The sequence below is a fragment of the Eurosta solidaginis genome, chromosome X, assembly GCF_040869045.1.
Source record: "Eurosta solidaginis isolate ZX-2024a chromosome X, ASM4086904v1, whole genome shotgun sequence".
Lineage (NCBI taxonomy): Eukaryota > Metazoa > Arthropoda > Insecta > Diptera > Tephritidae > Eurosta > Eurosta solidaginis.
The window spans coordinates 193,227,928-193,255,116 of NC_090324.1; positions in this window are offsets into that span (position 1 = coordinate 193,227,928).

Below are 27,189 nucleotides of genomic sequence, written 5' to 3' on the forward strand. Positions count from 1 at the left end.
GCGTCGAGCCGCAACGAGTTCATCATCTTCGCTTTGTCGAATTTCTTGTGGAATAGCGAGCTTTAAATTATCCAAGCCGATAAGCAGGCGTGCTTGCTGCGAATTATATGTAGCAATTGGTAGATTTTTTAGATGACTTCGCGTCGAAATAGTATCGATGTCTAATGATTGTGCAGGAAGCTTCAGTATAGTTATGGTACGTATATTCTTCATATAAAATTTCTTTGCCTGAGGCATCTGGGATGAAATGTGCAGAGCCACAGATTGATAGTTTATTTAATTTTGTTTAATATCACCTGTCCATTGCAAGCACAGTTCCTCCGATGGACCAGCAATACCTAACTCCGTGGCTAAGTCTTGCTCCATAAGTGTACAAGCCGAACCTTCATCAATAAAGGACCACGTGTTGAGAAACTTACCATTTGCATGAAGAGTTACCCCAATATAGCGAAATATTGTCCGCTTATTTCCTCTGGTATGAAATAAAATGGGGTTCTGTACGGACTCAACATTACCTTATTTAGCTGTAAGCGTAGAAGTGCGCTCATATGGTGGCGTGTGTAAAAGTGGATTATGTGCTCGCTGACAGCCATCCACACCACATTTCTCTTTAGAGCTGCAACGACGAATCAAAAGTTTTTTGAAACAGCGTATGCACAAATATGCATCTCTAACAAACTTCTAACGCATGTCTTTTTTCATTGCAAGAAATTCTTCACATTCCGTCAAGCAATGCGTTTTAACACATTTTGGGAAACTATGCTTCCCTCGCTCGCTGACAGCGACGTCGTGTACCATTCTTCTGGTATGTTGCCTTTTTCGGCCGCTCTTCTTCTCTTCGCTTGTGTTGGCTGGTATAGCTGTACAGCTCAGTGGCGTGACTTGACTCGCGCAAGTAGCTAAATTGAAAAGCCACTCATCAAAAACCGTTATGTGAACGCGAGGCCATGTTATTCTATAACGATCCCAATCCAGTCTTAAATCATTGGGTAATTTCGTCAAAAGCTCGTTCAGGAGCATGGGATCATTTAAATAATATCCCAGCTCAATTGCCTGCATCGTCGCGCGATAATTTTGTACTGCCAGTGAAAAACTTATTAAGGTTTCCAGTTTTTCCATCTTCACATTTGGCTGCTGTCTCAACATACACTGAAGAGATTGATGGATGCTATCGGGCCGACCATACATCATACGTAGGGTTTCAATCGCATACGACACCGTGCTAGGCATCATAAGCTTTCCCCGCACTGCTTCTAACGCAGCTCCTTTAAGGCACTTCTGCAAACGTATCAAATTCTCTTGTTCGGTAAATCCGCATCTTTCAGTTGACTGGACATAATTTGTTATAAATATAGGCCAATCTTCTAGATTTCCCGAGAAAATAGGTAAATCTTTACTCATCACATGACGTGCAGCGATATTGGAGGTAGAAAGCGTAATGTCTGCCATCGAACTTTGTCTGTTCGGGAAATTATAAGATGTAAATGGCGCGGCGAAATTAAAGGTGCTGTTGCCTTGTAGATTGGCGCGCAACCTGTAGTGTTAAATACATATGCGGGCTGCGCTTGCTGCATGCTACTAATAGGCGTAACCGTTGGTGCCGCAGTATGTGAAAACGTCGAAGTATTTGGTATGCTAGCTACACTGTGCATAATACCGGAGAAAATGCCATTAGAATGTGGCGCATTAGAATGCGGCGCCGCGAGGGAAAAAATCGAAATGCTTGACACGCTAGTCCCATTGGCCAAACTACCAGAAAAAATATAATTAGGATGTGAAAAGACCGAAGTGGTTGGCACGCTAGCTGGGATTTTTATACTCCTAGAGAAAACGCTGGTACCATATGGCTCACCTTGGGAAAAGATATTATTATGTGCCACACTTTGACTAGCCGAAGCATAAGGAGCTATATATAAATTCGGATTGTGCTGGTGTACTCGTGTAGAAGTAGTATTAGTTTGTAGTCCAAGACTAGCAAATCCAGTACTTAAACTAGTACCAGAAATATTAAAGTTACAAGCACTATTGGCACTAGGTGCTACTGTAGAATTTGCTGCAGTAGGGTACATAGTAGCCCGTGTGCGTTTTCATCCGCCTCGCTAATTTCGCTGATATTGCACGTTACACGTGTACGCATTTTCTGCCCAACTGCACGGCGAATTCCAGAACGATTACGTGGAGGGGACATATCAGGGTTTAAAGTGTTACCTTTTATATTAAAGGAAATCTGCTCTCCGGTTTCCTGGCGTGGATTTGACGCTATAACAGATGCATGCACTGCCGTCGAAGATCCAGCTGCTGGCGCGTGTGCCTCAGTTGTCGCAGGCTCACCGGAAAGTGACAAGGTGCTTGTCGATGCGTATGTGCCGGTTGCTGCCGCCGTGACGATGGTACTACGCGAAACAGGTAATGGTGGTGCAACAGGAACAACAAAATTATTTGAAGGCGCTAATGTCGCGCTAGAAGTTGCAGTTTGCTCACCTGTATCAGCCATTTACCAACATGAAAGTAGCGCGTAGCCCAATTTCAAATGAGGTGGGGTTCGATACTCTAGCAACGTGACTTTTGATAACTTCTCCCAAGTAATGATTTCTTCGAACTTTCACTACCGGTGGCACAAAAGTATTTTAGAATTCTGAGTTCAAGTAAAAAACAATATTTTCAGCAATCGTCTTAGCGACAGTAGGCTAAAATCTGGAATTTATTGAAATTTATTCAGATTTGTATAACATGTAAAATTTAGGCTACCTTACAGTTGTGTTCTTATCTACAAACGATATGCTTGCTCACAAAGACTTAATTTATCAACGTGCAATTAAATTATTAAATATATAAACTTCAATTATACAAATTCAATGTAATTTAACAAATAATTTAACCTGCAATTCTTAACTATCCACTTTTCGAGAGAAAATTTATAAAAGGAAAGAAAACTAGTAGACTTTAGCAATAGTGATGAAACAGCGATGACAGCGAAAGGCAGCACAAAGAAGAAGATGAAACCCTTTGGTGAAGATAATTGACGGCGCTGCATTTCGTTTTGCGCAGCGGCGTAACAAAAAATTGAGTTCAGATTAGTACGATATATGGATTTTTTCTCAAGTTATCGTGTTAACGGCCGAGCGGAAGGACAGACGGTCGACTGTGTATTAAAACTTGGCGCGTCTTCAACCGATTTCGCCCTTTTTCACAGAAATAAGTTATCGTCCTAGAATCTAAGCCCCTACCAAATTTAACAAGGATTGGTAAATTTTTGTTCGACTTATGGCATAAAAAGTATCCTAGACAAATTAAATGAAAAAGGGCGGAGCCACGCCCATTTTGAAATTTTCTTTTATTTTTGTATTTTTTTGCGCCATGTCATTACTGGAGTTGAATGTTGACATAATTTACTTATATACTGTAAAAATATTAAATTTTTTGTAATTGATATTAGAGAAAAATTGTAAGTTTACAAACGGCGATGGTTACTAGGACATGTTTCTGAATTTCACTTCTTCATCAGCTAGCTTTTCGGGAGCTGAGCGTTGAACTCGAGTCTCCAACATTCATATCAGTGCAAGCCTTTTTAGCTGCTACGCCATATGAATGTTCCGTTGTTCGCTGTACAATTGGTCTCTAAGAGTTGCCTTTTTTGTTTATATAACTTTTGATCACCATGTAGGCACATACACTCTGTATGTAGTTTATTCCTAATGGTGTGGATATGATTTTTAGGCGTGCTTTTGAAAGCTTAGTAACATTTGTTCGGATTTTTACAGTATTTGTTTTTAATACTTCCGCTGTTACTATTATATCAGTATGATGATGAGTATTATTGGTTATAGTTATAGTATATGGTTATAGTCCGATATCGTTAATTTTAAATAGCGATCTGAGATGAGTGCCCAGGAACCTACATACATACCAAATTTCATCAAGATACCTCAAAATTTACTCAAGTTATCGTGTTAACGGACGGACGGACGGACCGACGGACATGGCTCTATAGAATTTTTGTCGATACTGATGATTTTGATATATGGAAGTCTATATCTATCTCGATTCCTTTATACCTGTACAACCAACCGTTATCCAATCAAAGTTAATATACTCTGTGAGCTCTTCTCAACTGGGTATAAAAAAAATCCGGTTATGTTATTACTTCTCCTTAAAGTTTTTTAGTGCGCTAACAATTATTTTAGAACAATTTTTTAGGGATTTTGGTACAGACCAATATAGGTAAGTGGTAACAATGGGAAACAATATTTTATTTGAACTGAAAATGAGTGAGGCAGTAGTTTTCTCACCGTTTGGCGCGTACGAATATGTGCATATGTAGATGAAACATTTGAGCAACGCGACAATGCAGATTTTGGAGTTTGTGAACATAATGGGTCGTACACATGGCAGTTTCGATATTTGCACAGATTTTCGAATTTAAAAAAAACTTTTTCTATTAATTATAAACAAATAGAGTCATATATGTTAACAAAAATAGGCCTATGCATGGCGGCTGATCCATACGAATCGATTCATATAACTTTTATATGATTTTACGTACGCTATATATGCGAAGCAGCCTGTCAATTGATTGCATGGAAATTTTGTTAGCGTACTAATGTATATATAGTATAGTAATATAAGGCCTATGCAATATTTCGACCTAAAATCGAAAAAGTTTTTGGGTATTTTTTTTCGTTTAATATACAACGTGAAATTTTCCGATTCAATCAAGTTGCATTTAAATAATAATAAACTAAGTTGAAATAAAAGATAATATAATACAAATAAAATACGACGGATGTTACAGACTTCAAACAAAATTTACCACAAGGAAGTCAAAAAAGATATATTTTCAATGTTAAAAACCAATGATTTTCCAACGAGTACGAAAAAAACACTATTAAGAAGAGTAAGTTCCGCCAAGTTTCAACAGAAAGCAGGAAAATCATCAACTTTTAAATCAGTAGTCTATGTACCACAGTTGTCCGAACGGTTAGGAAAATCTGACTGCTACGATAAAGAAAACGTAAAAATTGCTTACAAACCTACGAACACATTGAAAACTATGTTCAATAAAACAAAATCGAGAATACCACTAACCCAAAGAGTAATATTGTGTATGAAATTAAATGCGGAGGCAGTGTCAAAAATTCGTGCAATAGTGTATATGTGGGTACAACAAAGCTAAAATAAAAGACAATATTATCACAACATAAGCCCGATATTAAAAAATGTAACACTGTCGAAAACCATAAAACAGCACTCATGGCCTACTGTGCCGCTACCGGCCACTCACCAAACTTTGGCGACGCGAGAATTCTTATACAAGAACAACAAGTAAGGAAGGCTAAGTTCGGGTGTAACCGAACATTACATACTCAGTTGAGAGCTATGGAGACAAGATAAGGAAAATCACCATGTAGGAAAATGAACCTAGGGTAACCCTGGAATGTGGTTGTATGACATGTGTATCAAATGGAAGGTATTAAAGAGTATTTTAAGAGAGAGTAGGCCATAGTTCTATGGATGGACGCCATTTAGGGATATCGCCATAAAGGTGGACCAGGGCTGACTCTAGAATGTGTTTGTACGATATGGGTATCAAATGAAAGGTGATAATGAGTACTTTAAAAGGGAATGGGCTTTAGTTCTATAGGTGAACGCCTTTTCGAGAAATCGCCATAAAGGTGGACCAGGGGTGACTCTAGAATATGTTTGTACGATATGGGTATCAAATGACAGCTGTTAATGAATATTTTGAAAAGCAGTGATCCTTAGTTCCACAGGTGGACGCCGTTTCGAGATATCGCCATAAAGGTGGACCAGGGGTGTCTCTAGTTGTACGATATGGGAATCAAATGAAAGGTGTTACTGAGCATTTTAAGAGGGAGTGGGCATTAGGTCTATAGGTGCACGCCTTTTCGAAATGTCGCCATTAGGGTGGGCCAGGGGTGACTCCAGAATGTGTTTGTATGATATGGGTATCAAATGAAAGATGGTAATGAGTATTTTAAAAGGGAGTAATCCTTAGTTCTATAGGTGGACGCCTTTTCGAGATATCGCCATAAAGGTGGACCAATGGTGACTCTAGAATGTTTGTACGATATGGGTATCAAACGAAAGGTGCTACTGAGCATTTTAAGAGGAAGTGGGCATGAGGTCTATAGGTGGACGCCTTTTCGAGGTATCGTCATTAGGGTGGGCCAGGGGTGACTCTAGATTGTGTTTGTACGATATGGGTATCAAACGAAAGGTGTTACTGATCATTTTAAGATGGAGTGGGCATTAGGTCTATAGGTGGACGCCTTTTCGAGATATCGCCATTAGGGTGAGCCAGGGGTGACTCTAGAATGTTTGTACGATATGGGTATCAAACGAAAGGTGTTACTGAACATTTTAAGAGGGAGTGGGCATTAGGTCTATAGGTGGACGCCTTTTCGAGATATCGCCATTAGGGTGGGAAAGGGGTGACTCCAGAATGTTTTTGTACGATATGGGTATCAAATGAAAGGTGGTAATGAGTATTTTAAAAGGGAGTAATCCTTAGTTCTATAGGTGGACGCCTTTTCGAGATATCGCCATAAACGTGGACCAAGGGTGACTCTAGAATGTTTGTACGATATGGATATCAAACGAAAGGTGTTACTGATCATTTTAAGAGGGAGTGGGCATTAGGTCTATAGGTGGACGCCTTTTCGAGATATCGCCATTAGGGTGGGCCAGGGGTGACTCTAGAATGTTTGTACGATATGGGTATCAAACGAAAGGTGTTACTGAGCATTTTAAGAGGGAGTGGGCATTAGGTCTATAGGTGGACGCCTTTTCGAGATATCGCCATTAGGGTGGGCCAGGGTGACTCTAGAATGTGTTTGTACGATATGGGTATCAAATGAAAGGTGGTAATGAGTATTTTAAAAGGGAGTAATCCTTAGTTCTATAGGTGGACGCCTTTTCGAGATATCGCCATAAAGGTGGACCAAGGGTGACTCTACAATGTTTGTACGATATGGGTATCAAACGAAAGGTGTTACTGAGCATTTTAAGAGGGAGTGGGCATTAGGTCTATATGTGGATGCCTTTTCGAGATATCGCCATTAGGGTGGGCCAGGGGTGACTCTAGAATATTTGTACGATATGGGTATCAAACGAAAGGTGTTACTGAGCATTTTAAGAGGGAGTGGGCATTAGGTCTATAGGTGGACGCCTTTTCGAGATATCGCCATTAGGGTGGGCCAGGGGTGACTCTAGAATGTTTGTACGATATGGGTATCAAACGAAAGGTGTTACTGAGCATTTTAAGAGGGAGTGGACATTAGGTATATAGGTGATCGCCTTTTCGAGATATCGCCATTAGGGTGGGCCAGGGGTGACTCTAGAATGTTTGTACGATATGGGTATCAAACGAAAGGTGTTACTGAGCATTTTAAGAGGGAGTGGGCATTAGGTCTATAGGTGGACGCCTTTTCGAGATATCGCCATTAGGGTGGGCCAGGGTGATTCTAGAATGTGTTTGTACGATATGGATATCAAATTAAAAGTATTAATGAGGGTTTTAAAAGCGAGTGGCCCTTAGATGTATATGTGAAGGCGTTCTCGCGATATCGACCAAAATGTGGACCAGGTGATCCAGAAAATCATCTGTCGGGTACTGCTAATTTATTTATATATGCAATACCACTAACAGTATTCCTGCCAAGATTCCAAGGGCTGTTGATTTCGCCTTGTAGAACTTTTTCATTTTCTTCTACTTAATATGGTAGGTGTCACACCCATTTTACAAAGTTTTTTCCAAAGTTATATTTTGCGTCAATAAACCAATCCAGTTACCATGTTTCATCCCTTTTTTCGTAGTTGGTATAGAATTATGGCATTTTTTTCATTTTTCGTAATTTTCGATATCGATAAAGTGGGCGTGGTTATGGTCGGATTTCGGCCATTTTTTATACCAAGATAAAGTGAGTTCAGATAAGTACGTGGGCTAAGTTTAGTAAAGATATATCGGTTTTTGCTCAAGTTATTGTGTTAACGGCCGAGCGGAAGGACAGACGGTGGACTGTGTATAAAAACTGGGCGTGGCTTCCACCGATTTCGCCCATTTTCACAGAGAACAGTTATCGTCACAGAATCTATGCTCCTACCAAATTTGAGAAGGATTGGTAAATTTTTGTTCGACTTATGGCATTAAAAGTATTCTAGACAAGCTAAATGAAAATGGGCGGATCCACGCCCATTTTGAAATTTTCTTTTATTTTTGGATTTTGTTGCATCATATCATTACTGGAGTTGAATTTTGACTTAATTTACTTATATACAGTAAAGATATTCACTTTTTTGTTAAAATTTGAATTTAAAAAAAATTTTTTTTAAAAAGTGGGCGTGTTCTTCATCCAATTTTGCTAATTTTTATTTAGCACATATATAGTAATAGTAGTAACGTTCCTGCCAAATTTCATCATGATATCTTCAACGACTGCCAAATTACAGCTTGCAAAACTTTTAAATTACCTTCTTGTAAAAGTGGGCGGTGCCACGCCCATTGTCCAAAATCTTACTAGTTTTCTATTCTGCGTCATAACTTCAACCCATCTACCAAGTTTCATCGCTTTAACCGCCTTTGGCAATGAATTATCGCATTTTTCCGATTTTTCGAAATTTTCGATATCGAAAAAGTGGGCGTGGTTATAGTCCGATATCGTTCATTTTAAATAGCGATCTGAGATGAGTGCTCAGGAACCTACATACCAAATTTCATCAAGATACCTCAAAATTTACTCAAGTTATCGTGTTAACGGACGGACGGACGGACGGACGGACATGGCTCAATCAAATTTTTTTTCGATCCTGATTATTTTGATATATGGAAGTCTATATCTATCTCGATTCCTTTATATATGTACAACCAACCGTTATCCAATCAAACTTAATATACTCTGTGAGCTCTGCTCAACTGAGTATAAAAATACACGAAACGATTTACACTAGAGGCACTGCATATAATAAACACACCGACGGACATTAGACTTAATTTTAAGAGTGATACAGATGATTGCGCGCATATTTACAAACACCTATTAACAAGTAATCAGTATCAAACTCCACGCCACACAAGGAAGACGTGAAATAAAATGTATGTACTTTGTAGGATCTGTTTTTGTATGTTATATGTTTGAATTTAATTGTTAAATCGTTTTTATGTTTGTTATTAGTTTCAACCCTGAAGACGGTTACCGTAGAGTAACCGAAATATATTGGTATCCAAAAAAACAACTTGTCGTTTTATTGTGAAAAACCTGACCTCGAGCCAGCATTAATACATAAAATTAAAATAAAATAAGAAATATCAAAATAAATTAGCATAAAAGACAATATACAGATTTTAATGTAATATATTTGTAGCAAATTTATTTATTTTTTGTTCAGTATAAGACGTGTTATATCTAAAATGAGCATAAAATCTGGAAATGCAAAAAACATTTTAGGTCAAATTAGCATTGCTGCAATTGTTATAAATAAATAAATTTAGTAAGTTTGAACAAAAGTTGACGCATTATTTGTGATTTCATGTTTTTTTGAAAGCAACTAAAATAAAAAACAAGTAAGGAAGGTTAAGTTCGGGTGTAACCGTACATTACATACTCAGTTGAGAGCTATGGTGACAACATAAGGGAAAATAACCATGTACGAAAATGAACCGAGGGTAACCCTGGAATGTGTTTGTATCACATGTGTATCAAATGAAAGGTATTAAAGAGTATTTTATGAGGGAGTGGGCCATAGTTCTATAGGTGGACGCCATTTAGGGATATCGCCATAAAGGGCGACGAGGGCTGACTCTAGAATTTGTTTGTACGATATGGGTATCAAATGAAAGATGTTAATGAGAATTTTAAAAGGGCGTGGGCTTAGTTCTATAGGTGGACGCCTTTCCGAGATATCGCACATAAAGGTGGATCAGGGTTCACTCTAGAATTTGTTTGTACGATATGGGTATCAAATAAAAGGTGTTAATTAGTATTTTATAAGGGAGAGATCCTTAGTTCCATAGGTGGATGCCGTGTCGAGATATCGCCAAAAAGGTGAATCGGGGGTGACCCTAGAATTTGTTTGTACGATATGGGTATAAAATGAAAGGGGTTAATGAGTATTTTAAAAGTGAGTGGGCCTTAGTTCTTTAGGTGGGCGCCTTTTCGAGATATCGCCATAAAGGTGGACCAGGGGTGACTCTAGATTGTGTTTGTAGGATATGGGTATCAAATTAAAGGTATTAATGAGGGTTTTAAAAGCGAGTAGGCCTTAGTCAGAGGTGACTCTAAACTTTGTTTGTACGATATGGGTATCAAATTAAAGGTATTAAGGGGGGGGGTTTTAAAAGGGAGTGGTGGTAGATGTATAGGTGGTCGCCTTTTCGAGATATCGCCATAAAGGTGGACCAGGGGTGACTCTAGGATGCGTTTGTACAATATGGGTATCAAACGAAAGGTGTTAATGAGTATTTTTAAAGGGAGTAGGCCTTAGTCAGAGGTGACTCTAAACTTTGTTTGTACGATATGGGTATCAAATTAAAGGTATTAATGAGGGTCTTAAAAGGGAGTGGTGGTAGTTGTATTTGTGAAAGCGTTTTCCAGATATCGCCCAAAATGTGGACCAGGGTGACCCAGAACATCATCTGTTGGATACCGCTAATTTATTTATATATATGTAATACCACGAACAGTATTCCTGCCAAGATTTCAAGGGTTTTTTATTTCGCCCTGCAGATCTTTTTCTTTTTCTTCTACTTAATAAGGTAGGTGTCACACCTATTTTACAAAGTTTTTTTCTAAAGTTATATTTTGCGTCAATAAACCAATCCAATTACCATGTTTCATCCCTTTTTTCGTATTTGGTATAGAATTATGGCATTTTTTTTATTTTTCGTAATTTTCGATATCGAAAAAATGGGCGGATTTCGGCAATTTTTTATACCAATACAAAGTGAGTTCAGATAAGTGCGTGAACTGAGTTTAGTAAATATATATCGCTCAAGTTATCGTGGTAATGGCCGAGCGGATGGACAGACGGTCGACTGTGTATAAAAACTGGGCGTGGCTTCAACCGATTTCGCCCTTTTTCACAGAAATAAATTATCGTCCTAGAATCTAAGCCTCTACCAAATTTCACAAGGATTGGTAAATTTTTGTTCGACTTATGGCATTAAAAGTATCCTAGACAAATTAAATGAAAAAGGGCGGAGCCACTCCCATTTTGAAATTTTCTTTTATTTTTGTATATTGTTGCACCATATCATTACTGGAGTTGAATGTTGACATAATTTACTTATATACTGTAAAGATATTAAATTTTTTGTTAAAATTTGACTTTAAAAAAATTTTTTTTTAAAGTGGGCGTGGTCGATTTTACTAATTTTTATTAAGCATTCATATAGTAATAGGAGTAATGTTTCTGACAAATTTCATCATGATATCTTCAACGACTGCCAAATTACAGCTTGGAAAAATTTTAAATTACCTTCTTTTAGAAGTGGGCGGTGCCCCGCCCATTGTCCAAAGTTTTACTAATTTTCTATTCTGCGTCATAAGATAAACTCACCTACCAAGTTTAATCGCTTTATCCGTCTTTAGTAATGGATTATCGCACTTTTTCGGTTTTTCGAAATTTTCGATATCGGAAAACTGGGCGTGGTTATGGTCCGATATCGTTCATTTTAAATAGCGATCTGAGATGAATGCTCAGGAATCTACATACCAAATTTTAACAAGATACCTCAAAATTTACTCATGTTATCGTGTTAACGGACGGACGGACGGACATGGCTCAATCCAATTTTTTTTCGATCCTGATGATTTTGATATATGGAAGTCAATATCTATCTCGATTCCTTTATACCTGTACAACCAACCCTTATATAATCAAAGTTAATATACTCTGTGAGCTCTGCTCAACTGAGTATAACAAAGAATCTGTTAAATAAAGACCTGTTCATTTACGTGTAAGTAAAATTTGTCCAAAAAATAGGCCGGCTAAGTTATTACTTCTCTTTAAAATTTTTTTGTGCGCTAACAATTATTTTAGAACAATTTTTAAAAGATTTTGATACAAATCAATATAGGTAAGTGGCAACAATGGGAAACAATGTTTTGTTTGAACTGAAAATGAGTGAGGCAGTAATTCTCTCACCGTTTGGCGCGTACGAATATGTACATATGTAGATTAAACATTTGAGCAACGCGACAATGCAGCTTTTGGAATTTCGAATTCAGTGGGGTTTGTAAACATAATGGGTCCTACAGATGGCAATTTCGATATTTGCACAGATTTTCGAATTTACAAAAGACTTTTTCTATTAATTATAAACAAATAGAGTAATATTTGTTAACAAAAACAGGCCTATGCACTGCTGCTGATCCATACGAATAAATTCATATAACTTTTATGTGATTTTACGTGCGCTAACTATGCGAAACAAACTGTCAATTGATTGTATGTAAATTTTGTTTGCGTATTAATATATAGATAGTGGGTATTATACTGCCTATGTAATATTACGACCTAAAATCGAAAATTTTTTTGGGTCGTTTTTTTCGTTTAATATACAACGTAAAATTTTCCGATTCAACCAAGTTGCATTTAAATAATAATAAAGTAAGTTTAAATAAAAGATAATATAATAAAATAAAATAAGAAATATCAAAATACATTAGCATAAAAGACAATATAAAAATTTTAATGTAATATCTTTGTAGCAAATCTATTTATTTTTTGTTCAGTATAAGACGTGCTTTATCTAAAATGAGCATAAACCCTGGAAATGCAAAAAGCATTTTAGGCCAAATTTGCAACTTATTGTTATAAATAAACAAATTTAGTGAGTTTGAACAAAAGTTGACTCATAATTTGTGATTTCATGTTTTTTTGAAAGCACCTAAAATAAAAAACAAGGAATCTGTTAAATAAAGACATATGCATTTACGTGTAAGTAAAGTTTGTCCAAAAAAAATCCGGTTAAGTTATTACTTCTCTTTAAAGTTTTTTTGTGCGCCAACAATTATTTTAGAACAATTTTTTAAGGATTTTGATACAGACCAATATAGGTAAGTGACAACAATGGGAAACAATACTTTATTTGAAATGAAAATGAGTGAGGCAGTAGTTCTCTCACCGTTTGGCGCGTACGAATATGTACATATGTAGATGAAACATTTGAGCAACGCGACAATGCAGCTTTTGGAATTTCGAATGCAGGGGACTTTGTGAATATAATGGGTCCTACATATGGCAATTTCGATATTTGCACAGATTTTCGAATTGACAAACAACTTTTTCTATTAATTATAAACAAATAGAGTAATATTTGTTAACAAAAATATGCCTATGCACTGCGGCTGATCCATACGAATCGATTCATATAGATTTTATATGATTTTACGTACGCTAACTATGCGACACAGCCTGTTAGTCGATTGTATGGAAAGTTTGTTAGCGTATTAATATATAGATAGTAGAGTAATATACGTTCTATGCAATATTTCGACCTAAAATCGAAAACGTTTTTTTCGTTTAATATGCAACGTGAAATTTTCCGATTCAATCAAGTTGCATTTAAATAATAATAAACTAAGTTGAAATAAAAGATAATATAATAAAATAAAATAAGAAATATCAAAATAAATTAGCATAAAAGACAATATACAAATTTTAATGTAACATCTTAGTAGCAAATTGTATAAGACGTGCTATATCTGAAATGAGCATAAAACTGGAAATGCAAAAAACATTGTAGGTCAAATTTGCAATTAATTGTTATAAATAAACAAATTTAGTGAGTTTGAACAAAAGTTGACTCATTGTTTGTGATTTCATGTTTTTTTGAAAGCAACTAAAATAAAAAAACAAAGAATCTGTTAAATAAAGGCATATGCATTTTCGTGTAAGTAAAATTTGTCAAAAAAAGCCGGTTAAGTTATTACTTATCTTTAAAGTTTTTTTGTGCGCTAACAATTATTTTAGAACAATTTTTTAAGGATTTTGGTAGAGACAAATATAGGTAAGTGGCAACAATGGGAAACTATATTTTATTTGAACTTAAAATTAGTGAGGCAGTAGTTCTCTCACCGAAATTTGCAATTAGTTGTTATAAATAAATAAATTTAGTGCGTTTGAACAAAAGTTGACTCATTGTTTGTGATTTCGTGTTTTTTTGAAAGCATTAAAATAAAAAACAAAGAATCTGTTAAATAAAGACCTATGCATTTACGTCAAAAAAAAGCCGGTTAAGTTATTACTTCTTTCTTAAGTTTTTTTGTGCGCCAACAATTATTTTAGAACAATTTTTTAAGGATTTTTATACAGACCAATATAGGTAAGTGGCAACAATGGGAAACAATACTTTATTTGAACTGAAAATGAGTGAGGCAGTAGTTCTCTCACCGTTTGGCGCGTACGAATATGTACATATGTAGATGAAACAATTGAGCAACGCGACAATGCAGCTTTTGGAATTTCGAATTCAGCGGGGTTTGTGAACATAATGGGTCCTATCGTATTAGTATATAGATAGTAGAGTAATATACGGCCTATGCAATATTTCGACCTAAAATCGAAAACGTTTTTGAGTCGTTTTTTTTCGTTTAATATAAAACGTGAAATTTTCCGATTCAATCAAGTTGCATTTAAATAATAATATACTAAGTTGAAATAAAAGATAATATAATAAAATAAAATAAGAAATATCAAAATAAATTAGCATAAAAGACAATATACAAATTTTAATGTAATATCTTTGTTGCAAATTTATTTATTTTTTGTACAGTATAAGAATGAGCATAAAACCTGGAAATGCAAAAAACATTGTAGGTAAAATTTGCAATTAATTGTTATAAATAAATAAATTTAGTGCGTTTGAACAAAAGGTGACTCATTATTTGTGATTTCATGTTTTTTTGAAAGCACCTAAAATAAAAAACAAAGAATCCGTTAAATAAACACCTCTGCATTTTCGTGTAAGTAAAATTTGTCAAAAAAAAAAAACCGGATAAGTTATTACTTCTCTTTAAAGTTTTTTGTGCGCTAACAATTATTTTAGAACAATTTTTTAAGGATTTTGGTAGAGACAAATATAGGTAAGTGGCAACAATGTGAAACTATATTTTATTTGAACCTAAAATTAGTGAGGCAGTAGTTCTCTCACCGAAATTTGCAATTAATTGTTATAAATAAAAAATATTTAGTGCGTTTGAACAAAAGTTGACTCATTGTTTGTGATTTCATGTTTTTTTGAAAGCAATTAAAATAAAAAACAAAGAATCTGTTAAATAAAGACCTATGCATTTTCGTGTAAGTAAAATTTGTCACAAAAAAGCCGGTTAAGTTATTACTTCTCTCTTAAGTTTTTTTGTGCGCTAACAATTATTTTAAAACAATTTTTTAAGGATTTTGGTACAGACCAATATAGGTAAGTGGCAACAATGGAAACTATATTTGATTTGAACTGAAAATTAGTGAGGCAGTAGTTCTCTCACCGTTTGGCGCCTACGAATATGTACATATGTAGATGAAACATTTGAGCAACGCGACAATGCAGCTTTTGGAATTTCGAATTCAGCGGGGTTTGTGAACATAATGGGTCCTACAGATGGCAATTTCGATATTTTCACGGACTTTCGAATTCAAAAAAAACTTTTTCTATTAATTATAAACAAATAGAGTAATATTTGTTAACAAACACAGGCCTATGCACTGCGGCTGATCCAAACGAATCGATTCATATAACCTTTATATGATTTTACGTAAGCTAACTATGCGAAACAGCCTGTCAATTGATTGTATGGAAATTTTGTTAGCGTATTCTATATAGATAGTAGAGTAATATACGGCCTATGCAATATTTCGACCTAAAATCAAAAAGGTTTTTGGGTCGTTTTTTTCGTTTAATATACAACATGAAATCTTCCGATTTAATTAAGTTGCATTTAAATAATAATAAACTAAGTTGAAATAAAACATAATATAATAAAATAAAATCAGAAATATCAAAATAAATTAGCATAAAAGACAATATACAAATTTTAATGTAATATCTTTGTTGCAAATTTATTTATTTTTTGTTCAGTATAAGACGTGCTATATCTAAAATGGGCATAAAATCTGGAAATGCAAAAAACATTGTAGGTCAAATTTGCAATTAACTGTTATAAATAAATAAATTTAGTGAGTTTGAACAAAAGTTGACTCATTGTTTGTGATTTCATGTTTTTTTGAAAGCACCTAAAATAAAAAACAAATAATCTGTTAAATAAAGACCTATACATTTTCGTGTAAGTAAAATTTGTCAAAAAAAAGCCGGATAAATTATTACTTCTCTTTAAAGTTTTTTTGTGCGCTAACAATTATTTTAGAACAATTTTTTAAGGATTTTGGTAGAGACAAATATAGGTAAGTGGCAACAATGGGAAACTATATTTTATTTGAACCTAAAATTAGTGAGGCAGTAGTTCTCTCACCGAAATTGGCAATTAATTGTTATAAATAAAAAAAAATTTAGTGCGTTTGAACAAAAGTTGACTCATTTTTGATATTTCATGTTTTTTTGAAAGCAATTAAAAGAAAAACAAAGAATCTGTTAAATAAAGACCTATGCATTTTCGTGTAAGATTTTACTTCAAAAAAAAAAACCGGTTAAGTTATTACTTCTCTCTTAAGTTTTTTTGTGCGCTAAACATTATTTTAAAACAATTTTTTAAGGATTTTGGTACAGACCAATATAGGTAAGTGGCAACAATGGGAAACTATATTTTATTTGAACTGAAAATTAGTGAGGCAGTAGTTCTCTCACCGTTTGGCGCCTAGGAATATGTACATATGTATTAATGTATAGATAGTATAATAATATACGGCCTATGCAATATTTCGACCTAAAATCGAAAAAGTTTTTGGGTCGTTTTTTTCGTTTAATATACAACGTGAAATTTTCCGATTCAATCAAGTTGCATTTAAATAATAATAAACTAAGTTGAAATAAAAGATAATATAATATAATAAAATAAAAAATATCAAAATAAATTAGCATAAAAGACAATATATAAATTTTAATGTAATATCTTTGTAGCAAATTTATTTATTTCTTGTTCAGTATAAGACGTGATATATCTAAAATGAGCCTAAAATCTGTAAATGCAAAAAACATTTTGGGTCAAATTTGCATTTAATTGTTATAAATAAATAAATTTAGTGAGTTTGAACAAAAGTTGACTCATTATTTGTGATTTCAAAACAAAGAATCTATTAAATAAAGACCTATGTATTTACGTGCAAGTAAAATTTGTCAAAAAAAATGGGCCGATTAAGTTATTACTTCTCTTTAAAGTTTTTTTGTGCACTAACAATTATTTTAGAACAATTTGTTAAGGATTTTGGTACAGACCAATATAGGTAAGTGGCAACAATGGGAAACTATATTTTATTTGAACTGAAAATTAGTGAGGCAGTAGTTCTCTCGCCGTTTGGCGCGTACAAATATGTACATACATATGTAGATGAAACATTTGAGCAACGCGACAATGCAGCTTTTGGAATTTCGAATTCGGGGGGGTTTGTGAACATAATGGGTCCTACAGATGGCAATTTCGATATTTGCACAGATTTTCGAATTTACAAAAGACTTTTTCTATTAATTATAAACAAATAGAGTAATATTTGTTAATAAAAGCAAGCCTATGCACTGCTGCTGATCCATACGGGTCAATTCATATAAATTTTATATGATTTTACGTGCGCTAACTATGCGAAACAACCTGTCAATTGATTGCATGGAAATTTTGTTTGCGTATTAATATATAGATAGTAGAGTCATACACGGCCTATGCAATATTTCGACCTAAAATCAAAAAGGTTTTTGGGTCGTGTTTTTTCGTCTAATATACAACGTGAAATTTTCCGATTCAATCAAATTGCATTTAAATAATAAAAAAAAAAATAAATTTAAGGCGCGATAACCTCCGCAGAGATCTAAGGCCGAGCTTCTCTTCCAATTTGCGTCGTGCTCCTCTTGATTTTCCCTACAAATTGGCCGGACGGGACCTACATGTTTTATGCCGACTCCGAACGGCATCTGCAAGGCAGATGAGTTTTCACTGAGAGCTTTTCATGGCAGAAATACACCCGGAGCGCTTGCCAAACACTGCCGAGGGGCGACCCCGCTTAGAAAAATTTTCTTCTAATTGAAAAACCTTATTTCTAAAATTTTGATGTTGCTTTGCCCGGGAGTAGAACCCAGGGCATACGGTGTGATAGGCGGAGCACGCTACCATCACACCACGGTGGCCGTCGAAATAATAAACTTAGTTGAAATAAAAGATAATATAATAAACTAAAAAAAAATATCAAAATAAATTAGCATAAAAGACAATATACAAATTTTAATGTAATATCTTTGTAGCAAATTTATTTATTTTTTGTTCAGTATAAGACTTGCTATATCTAAAATTAGCATAAAATCTGGAAATGCATAAAACATTTTAGGCCAAATTTGCAATTAATTGTTATAAATAAATAAATTTAGTGAGTTTGAACAAAAGTTGACTCATTATTTGTGTTTTCATGTTTTTATGAAAGCAACTAAAATAAAAAACAAGTAAGGAAGGTTAAGTTCGGGTGTAACCGAACATTACATACTCAGTTGAGAGCTAATGTGACACTTAAGGGAAAATAACCGTGTAGGAAAATGAACCGAGGGTAGCTCTGGAATGTGTTTGTATGACATGTGTATCAAATGAAAGCTATTAAAGAGTATTTTATGAAGGAGTGGGCCATAGTTCTATAGGTGGACGCCATTTAGGGATATCGCCATAAAGGTGAACCAGGCTGACTCTAGATTTTGTTTGTACGATATGGTTATCAAATGAAAGATGTTAATGACAATTTTAAAAGACGTGGGCTTAGTTCTATAGGTGAACGCCTTTTCGAGATATCGCACATAAAGGTGTATCAGGGTTCACTCTAGAATTTGTTTGTACGATATGGGTATCAAATGAAAGGGGTTAATGAGTATTTTAAAAGTGAGTGGGCCTTAGTTCTATAGGTGGGCGCCTTTTCGAGATATCGCCATAAAGGTGGAACAGGGGTGACTCTAGATTGTGTTTGTAGGATATTAGTATCAAATTAAAGGTATTAATGAGGGTTTTAAAAGCGAGTAGGCCTTAGTCAGAGGTGACTCTAGACTTTGTTTGTACGATATGGGTATCAAATTAAAGGTATTAATAAGGGTTTAAAAGGGAGTGGTGGTAGATGTATAGGTGGTCTCCTTTTCGAGATATCGCCATAAAGGTGGACCAGAGGTGACTCTAGAATGCGTGTGTACAATATGGGTATCAAACGAAAGGTGTTAATGAGTATTTTTAAGGCGAGTAGGCTTTAGTCAGAGGTGACTCTAGACTTTGTTTGTACGATATGGGTATCAAATTAAAGGTATTAATGAGGGTCTTAAAAGGGAGTGGTGGTAGTTGTATTTGTGAAAGCGTTTTCCAGATATCGCCCAAAATGTGGACCAGGGTGACCCAGAGCATCATCTGTTGGATACCGCTAATTTATTTATATATATGTAATACCACGAACAGTATTCCTGCCAAGATTTCAAGGGTTTTTTATTTCGCCCTGCAAAACTTTTTCATTTTCTTCTACTTAATATGGTAGGTGTCACACCTATTTTACAAAGTTTTTTTCTAAAGTTATATTTTGCGTCACTAAACCAATCCAATTACCATGTTTCATCCCTTTTTTCGTATTTGGTATAGAATTATGGCATTTTTTTTATTATTCGTAATTTTCGATATCGAAAAAATGGGCGGATTTCGGTAATTTTTTATACCAATACAAAGTGAGTTCAGATAAGTGCGTGAACTGAGTTTAGTAAATATATATCGCTCAAGTTATCGTGGTAACGGCCGAGCGGAAGGACAGACGGTCGACTGTGTATAAAAACTGGGCGCGGCTTCAACCGATTTCGCCCTTTTTCACAGAAATAAATTATCGTCCTAGAATCTAAGCCTCTACCAAATTTCACAAGGATTGGTCAATTTTTGTTCGACTTATGGCATTAAAAGTATCCTAGACAAATTAAATGAAAAAGGGCGGAGCCACGCCCATTTTGAAATTTTCTTTTATTTTTGTATTTTGTTGCACCATATCATTACTGGAGTTGAATGTTGACATAATTTACTTAGATACTGTAAAGATATTAAATTTTTTGTTAAAATTTGACTTTAAAAAAATTTTTTTTTTATAGTGGGCGTGATCGTTATCCGATTTTACTAATTTTTATTAAGCATACATATAGTAATAGGAGTAATGTTTCTGCCAAATTTCATCATGATATCTTCAACGACTGCCAAATTACAGCTAACAAAATTTTAAACCACCTTCTTTTAAAAGTGGGCGGTGCCACGCCCATTGTCCAAAATTTTACAAATTTTCTATTCTGCGTCATAAGATAAACTCACCTACCAAGTTTAATCGCTTTATCCGTCTTTAGTAATGAATTATCGCACTTTCTCGGTTTTTCGAAATTTTCGATATCGAAAAACTGGGCGTGGTTATGGTCCGATATCGTTCATTTTAAATAGCGATCTGAGATGAATGCTTAGGAATCTACATACCAAATTTTAACAAGATACCTCAAAATTTACTCAAGTTATCGTGTTAACGGACGGAGGGACGGAAGGACATGGCTCAATCCAATTTTTTTTCGATCCTGATGATTTTGATATATGGAAGTCTATATCTATCTCGATTCCTTTATATGTGTACAACCAACTCTTATCTAATCAAAGTTAATATACTCTGTGAGCTCTGCTCAACTGAGTATAACAAAGAATCTGTTAAATAAAGACCTGTGCATTTACGTGTAAGTAAAATTTGTCCAAAAAATAGGCCGGCTAAGTTATTACTTCTCTTTAAAATTTTTTTGTGCGCTAACAATTATTTTAAAACAATTTTTAAAAGATTTTGATACAAACCAATATAGGTAAGTGGCAACAATGGGAAACAATATTTTTTTTGAACTGAAAATGAGTGAGGCAGTAATTCTCTCACCGTTTGGCGCGTACGAATATGTACATATGTAGATTAAACATTTGAGCAACGCGACAATGCAGCTTTTGGAATTTCGAATTCAGTGGGGTTTGTAAACATAATAGGTCTTACAGATGGCAATTTCGATATTTGCACAGAATTTACAAAAGACTTTTTCTATTAATTATAAACAAATAGAGTAATATTTGTTAACAAAAATAGGCCTGTGCACTGCTGCTGATTCATACGAATCAATTCATATAACTTTTATGTGATTTTACGTGCGCTAACTATGCGAAACAACCTGTCAATTGATTGTATGGAAATTTTGTGTGCGTATTACTATATAGATAGTGGGTATTATACTGCCTATGCAATATTACGACCTAAAATCGAAAACGTTTTTGGGTCGTTTTTTTCGTTTAATATACAACGTGAAATTTTCCGATTCAACCAAGTTTCATTTAAATAATAATAAACTAAGTTTAAATAAAAGATAATATAATAAAATAAAAAAAGAAATATCAAAATAAATTAGCATAAAAGACAATATACAAATTTTAATGTAATATCTTTGTAGCAAATCTATTTATTTTTTGTTCAGTATAAGACGTGCTTTATCTAAAATGAGCATAAACCCTGGAAACGCAAAAACATTTTAGGCGAAATTTGCAACTAATTGTTATAAATAAACAAATTTAGTGAGTTTGAACAAAAGTTGACTGATAACTAGTGATTTCATGTTTTTTTGAAAGCAACTAAAATAAAAAACAGAGAATCTGTTAAATAAAGACATATGCATTTACGTGTAAGTAAAGTTTGTCCAAAAAAATGGGCCGTTTAAGTTATTACATCTCTTTAAATTTTTTTTGTGCACTAACAATTATTTTAGAACAATTTTTTAAGGATTTTAGTACAGACCAATATAGGTAAGTGGCAACAATGGGAAACAATATTTTATTTGAACTGAAAATGAGTGAGGCAGTAGTTCTCTCACCGTTTGGCGCGTACGAATATGTACATATGTAGATGAAACATTTGAACAACGCGACAATGCAGCTTTTGGAATTTCGAATTCAGGGGGTTTGTGAATATAATGGATCCTATAGATGCCAATTTCGATATTTGCACAGATTTTCGAATTTACAAAAAACTTTTTCTATTAATTATAAACAAAAACAGTAATATTTGTTAACAAAAATAGGCCTATGCACTGCGGCTTATCCATACGAATCGATTCATATAGATTTTATATAATTTACGTACGCTAACTATGCGACACAGCCTGTTAGTTGATTGTATGGAAAGTTTGTTAGCGTATTAATATATATGTAGATAGTAGAGTAATATACGGCCTATGCAATATTTCGACCTAAAATCGAAAACGTTTTTTTTCGTTTAATATGCAACGTGAAAGTTTCCGATTAAATCAAGTTGCATTTAAATAATAATAAACTGAGTTGAAATAAAAGATAATATAATAAAATAAAATAAGAAATATCAAAATAAATTAGCATAAAAGACAATATACAAATTTTAATGTAATATCTTAGCAGAAAATTCATTTATTATACTCAGTTGAGCAGAGCTCACAGAGTATATTAACTTTGATTGGATTGTACAGGTATAAAGGAATCGAGATAGATGTAGACTTCCATATATCAAAATCATCAGTATCGAAAAAAAATTCGATTGAGCCATGTCCGTCCGTCCGTCCGTCTGTCCGTTAACACGATAAATTGAGTAAATTTTGAGTTATCTTGATGAAATTTGGTATGTAGGTTGCTGGGAACTCATCTCAGATCACTATTTAAAATGAACTATATCGGACAATAACCACGCCCACTTTTTCGATATCGAAAATTTCGAAAAATCGACAAAGTGCGATAATTCATTACCAAATACGGCTTAAGCGATGAAACTTGGAAGGTGAGTTAAACTTATGACGCAGAATAGAAAACTAGTAAAATTTTGGGCAATGGGCGTGGCACCGCCCACTTTTAAAAGAAGGTAATTCAGAAGTTTTGCAAGCTGTAATTTCGCAGTCGTTGAAGATATCATGATGAAATTTGGCAGGAACGTTACTATTATTACTATATGTCTGCTTAAAAAAAATTAGCAAAATCGGAGAACGACCGCGCCCACTTTTTAAAAAAAATTTTTTTTTAATTCAAATTTTAAAAGAAAAGTTAATATCTTTACAGTATATAAGTAAATTATGTCAACATTCAACTCCAGTAATGATATGTTGCAACAAAATACAAAAATAAAAAAAATTTTAAAATGGACGTGGTCCGCCCTTTTTCATTTAATTTGTCTAGGTTACTTTTGATGCCATAAGTCGAACAAAAATTTACCAATCCTTGTGAAATTTGGTAGAGGCTTAGATTCTAGGACGATAACTATTTTCTGTGAAAAAGGGCGAAATCGGTTGAAGCCACGCCCAGTTTTTATACACAGTCGACCGTCTGTCCTTCCGCTCGGCCGTTAACACGATAACTTGAGCAAAAGTCGATATATCTTTACTAAACTTAGTTCACGTACTTATCTGAACTCGCCGAAATCCGACTATGACCACGCCCACTTTTTCGATATCGAAAATTACGAAAAATGAAAAAAATGCCATAATTATATACCAAATACGAAAAAAGGGATGAAACATGGTAATTGTATTGGTCTATTGACGCAAAATATAACTTTAGAAAAAAACTTGGTAAAATGAGTGTGACACCTACCATATTAAGTAGAAGAAAATGAAAAAGTTTTGCAGGGCGAAATCAAAAGCCCTTGAAATCTTGGAAGGAATACTGTTCGTGGTATTACATATATAAATAAATTAGCGCTACCCGACAGATGATGTTCTGGATCACCCTGGTCCACATTTTGGTCGATATCGCGAAAACGCTTTCACATATACAACTAAGGGACACTCCCTTTTAAAACCCTCATTAATACCTTTAATTTGATACCCATATCGTACAAAAAAATTCTAGATTCAGCCCTGGCCCACCTTTATGGCGATATCTCGAAAAGGCATCCACCTATAGAACTAAGGCCCACTCCCTTTTAAAATACTCATTAACACCTTTCATTTGATACCCATATCGTACAAACACATTCTAAAGTCTCCCCTGGTCCACCTTTATGGCGATATCTTGAAAAGGCGTCCACCTATAGAAATAAGACCCACGCCCTTTTAAAATACTCATTAACACCTTTCATTTGATACCCATATTGTACAAACAAATTCTAGAGTCACCCCTGGTCCACCTTTATGGCGATATCTTGAAAAGGCGTCCACCTATAGAACTGAGGCCCACGCCCTTTTAAAATACTCATTAACACCTTTAATTTGATACCCATATTGTACAAACGCATTCTAGAGTCACCCCTGGTCCACGTTTATGGCGATATCCCGAAAAGGCGTCCACCCATAGAACTAAGGCCCACTCCCTTTTAAAACACTTATTAACACCTTTCGTTTGATACCCATATTGTACAAACGCATTCTAGAGTCAAACCTGGTCCACTTTTATAACGATATACCGAAAAGGCGTCCACCTATAGAACTAAGGCCCACTCCCTTTTAAAATACTCATTAACACCTTTCATTTGATACCCATATAATACAAACAAATTCTAGAGTCACCCCTGGTCCACCTTTCTGGCGATATCCCTTAATGGCGTCCATCTATAGAACTATGGCCCACTTCCTTTTAAAATACTCTTTAATACCTTCCATTTGATACACATGTCATACAAACACATTCCAGGGTTACCCTAGGTTCTTTTTACAACATGGTGATTTTCCCTTACTTTGTCTCCACAGCTCTCAACTGAGTATGTAATGTTCGGTTACACCCGAACTTAGCCTTCCTTACTTGTTTTTTGTTCAGTATAAGACGTGCTTTATCTAAAATGAGCATAAACCCTGGAAATGCAAAAAGCATTTTCGGCCAAATTTGCAACTAATTGTTATAAATAAACAAATTTAGTGAGTTTGAACAAAAGTTGACTCATAATTTGTGATTTCATGTTTTTTTGAAAGCAACTAAAATAAAAACAAGTAAGGAAGGCTAAGTTCGGGTGTAACCGAACATTACATGCTCAGTTGAGAGCTGTGGAGACAAAGTAAGGGAAATCACCATATTGTAAAAGGAACCTAGGGTAACCCTGGAATGTGTTTGTATGACATGTGTATCAAATGGAAGGTATTAAAGAGTATTTTAAGAGGAAGTGGGCCATAGATTTATAGATGGACGCCATTTAAGGATATCGCCATAAAGGTGGACCAGGCCTGACTCGAGAATTTGTTAGTACGATATGGGTATCAAATGAAATGTGTTAATGATAATTTTAAAAGGGAGTGGGCCTAAGTTCTATAGGTGGACGTCTTTTCGAGATATCGCCATAAAGGTGGACCAGGGGTGACTCTAGAATTTATTTTGTACGATATGGGTATCAAATGAAAGGTATTAATGAGTATTTTAAAAGAGCGTGGGTCTAAGTTCTATAGATGTACGCCTTTTCGAGATATCGCCATAAAGATGGACCAGGGGTGACTCTAGAATTTGTTTGTACGGTATGAGTATCAAATGAAAGGTGTTAATGAGTATTTTAAGAGGGCGTGGGCCTTAGTTCTATATGTGGACGCCTTTTCGAGATATCGCCATAAACGTGGACCAGGGGTGACTATAGAATTTGTTGGTACCATATGGGTATCAAATGAAAGGTGTTAATGAGTATTTTAAAATGGAGTGAGCCTAAGTTCTATAGGTGGCCGCATTTCGGAATATCGTTATAAAAGTGGACCTGGGTTGACTCTAGAATGCGTTTGTACAATATGTGTGTCAAACGAAAAGTGTAATAAGTGTTTTAAAAGGGAGTGGGCCTTTGTTCTATGGGTGGACGCCTTTTAGGGATATCCCCATAAACGTGGACCAGGGGTGACTCTAGAATGCGTTTGTACAATATGGGTATCAAATGAAAGATGCTAATGAGTATTTTAAAAGGGTGTGGGCCTTAGTTTTATAGGTTGACGCCTTTTCGAGATATCGCCATAAAGGTGGACCAGGGGTTACTCTAGAATTTGTTTGTACGATATGGGTATCAAATGAAAGGTGTTAATGAGTACTTTAAAAGGGCGTGGGTCTTAGTTCTGTAGGTGGACGCCATTTCGAGATATCTCCATAAAGGTAGACCAGGGTGACTCTAGAATTTGTTTGTACGATATGGGTATCAAATGAAAGGTGTTAATGAGTATTTTAAAAGGGAGTGGGCCTTAGATCTATAGGTGGATGCCCTTTCGAGATATCGCCATAAAGGTGGGCCAGGGGTGACTCTAGAATTTTTGTGTACGATATGGGTATCAAATGAAAGGTGTTAATGAGTATTTTAAAAGGGTGTGGGCCTTAGTTCTATAGGTGGACGCCTTTTCGATATATTGCCATAAAGGTGGACCAGGGGTGACTCTAGAATTTGTTTGTACGATATGGGTATCAAATGAAAGGTGTTAATGAGTATTTTAAAAAGGCGTGGGCCTTAGTTCTATAGGTGGACGCCTTTTCGAGATATCGACATGAAGGTGGACCAGGGGTGACCCTAGAATTTGTTTGTACGATATGCGTATCAAATGAAAGGCGTTAATGAGTATTTTAAAAGGGAGTGGGCCTTAGTTCTATATGTGGACGCCTTTTCGAGATATCGCCATAAACGTGGGCCAGGGGTGACTCTAGAATGTGTTTGTACGATATGGGTATCAAATTAAAGGTATTAATGAGGGTTTTAAAAGGGAGTGGCCCTTAGTTGTATATGTGAAGGCGTTTTCGAGATATCTACCTAAATGTGGACCAGGGTGATCCAGAACATCATCTGTCGGGTACCGCTAATTTATTTATATATGTAATACCACGTACAGTATTCCTTCCAAGATTCCAAGGGCTTTTGATTTCGCCCTGCAAAACTTTTTCATTTTCTTCTACTTAATATGGTAGGTGTCACACCCATTTTACCAAGTTTTTTTCTAAAGTTATATTTTGCGTCAATAGACCAATAAAATTACATTGTTTCATTGCTTTTTTTGTATTTGGTATATAATTATGGCATTTTTTTCATTTTTCGTAATTTTCGATATCGAAAAAG